Here is a 1968-nt window from a genome sequence, read left to right on the forward strand (position 1 = left end):
TCCTTTAAAAAAAAAGTGAGGGAGAAACCATTCTTCCTGATGTTAAGGCTTACTATGTAGCTACAGTAATCAAGACAGTGTAGTGCTGGTAGAAGGATAGACACATTGATCAATGGAACAAAATACAGAACCCAGAAATAGATCCCACAAATATGCCCAACTGATTTTTGACAAAAGTTCAAAAGTAATTCAGTGGATGAAGGATGTTGTTGTTAGGTGCCATCAAGTTGGTTCCGACTCATGGCGACCCTATGCACAAAAGAACAAAATACCGCCCAGTCCTGTGCCATTCTTACAATTGCTGTTATGCTTGAGCTCATTGTTGCAGCCACTGTGTCAGTCCACCTCGTTGAGGGTCCTCCTCTTTTCCTCTGACCCTGTACTCTGCCAAGCATGATGTCCTTCTCCAGGAGCTCATCCCTCCTGACAACATGTCCAAAGTATGTAAGAAGCAGTCTCGCCATCCTTGCCTCTAAGGAGCATTCTGGCCACACCTCTTCCAAGACAGATTTGTTCGTTCTTTTGGCAGTCCATGGAATATTCAATATTCTTCGCCAACACCACAATTCAAAGGCATCAACTCTTCTTCGGTCTTCCTTATTCATTGTCCAGCTTTCACGTGCATATGATGCAATTGAAAATACCATGGCTTGGGTCAAGTGCACCTTAGTCTCCAAGGTGACATCTTTGCTTTTCAACACTTTAAAGAGGTCATTTTCAGCAGATTTACCCAATGCAAAGCATCTTTTGATTTATTGACTGCTGTTTTATAGCTGTTGATTGTGGATCCAAGTAAAATGAAATCCTTGGAAACTTCAGTCTTTTCTCCATTTATCATGATGTTGCTTATTGGTCCAGATGTGAGGATTTTTGTTTTCTTTATGTTGAGATGCAATCCATACTGAAGGCTGCGGTCTCTGATCTTTATTAGTAAGTGCTTCAAGTCCTTTTCGCTTTCAGCAAGCAAGGTTTTGTCATCTGCATAACGCAGGTTGCTAATGAGTCTTCACCCAGTCTTGATGCCTCATTCTTCTTCACATAGTCCAGATTCTCAGATTATTTGCTCAGCATAGAGATTTGAATAGGTATGGTGAAAGGATACAACCCTGACGCACACCTTTCCTGACTTTAAACCAATCAGTATCCCCTTGTTCTGTCCAACCAACTGCCTCTTGATCTAGGTAAAGGTTCCTCATGAGCACAGTTAAGTGTTCTGGAATTCCCATTCTTTGCAAAGATGAAAGATAGCTTTCCCAATAAATGATGCCGGAGTAATTGAACATCCATAGGGAAAAAAAATGAACCTCAGCTTTAACCTCACACCGTGTACAAAAAAGAACCCAAAATGGATCGTGGATTTAAACATAAAATGTAAACCTATGAAACTTTTAGAAAATAACATTAAAAAAAACTCTTAGGGACCTAAAGCTAGGCAAAGCATTCTTAGACTTGACACCAAAAGCATAATCCAAAAAAGGAAAAATTGATAAATAGGACTTCATCAAAATGAAAACTTTTTCCCTAAAAAAAAACCTGTTAAGATGAAAGGACAAATTACAGCCTGGGAGAAAATATTTTTCAGCTACCTTTCTGACAAAGGGCTTATATCTAGAATATATAAGGAACTCTCAAAAGTCAACGGTAAAAAAAAAAATCCAATTAGAAAATGGAGAAAAGACATGAACAGACATTTTACTGAATAGGATATAGAAATGACAAATAAGCATATGCAAAGATGTTTAACATCATTAACCACTAAACAAACAAAAAAACTAAAACTATTGCCGTTGAACCGATTCCGACTCATAACGACTCTATAGGATAGAGTAGAACTGTCCCATAGGGTTTCCAAGGAGTACCTGGTGGATTCAAACCACCAACTTTTTGGTTAGCAGCCATAGCTCTTAGCCACTGCACCACCAGGGCGCCATTAAAAAACCCAAAAACTGAACCCATTTCCATCGAGTC

This window comes from Loxodonta africana, chromosome X, assembly GCF_030014295.1.
Source record: "Loxodonta africana isolate mLoxAfr1 chromosome X, mLoxAfr1.hap2, whole genome shotgun sequence".
Taxonomy (NCBI): Eukaryota; Metazoa; Chordata; class Mammalia; order Proboscidea; family Elephantidae; genus Loxodonta; species Loxodonta africana.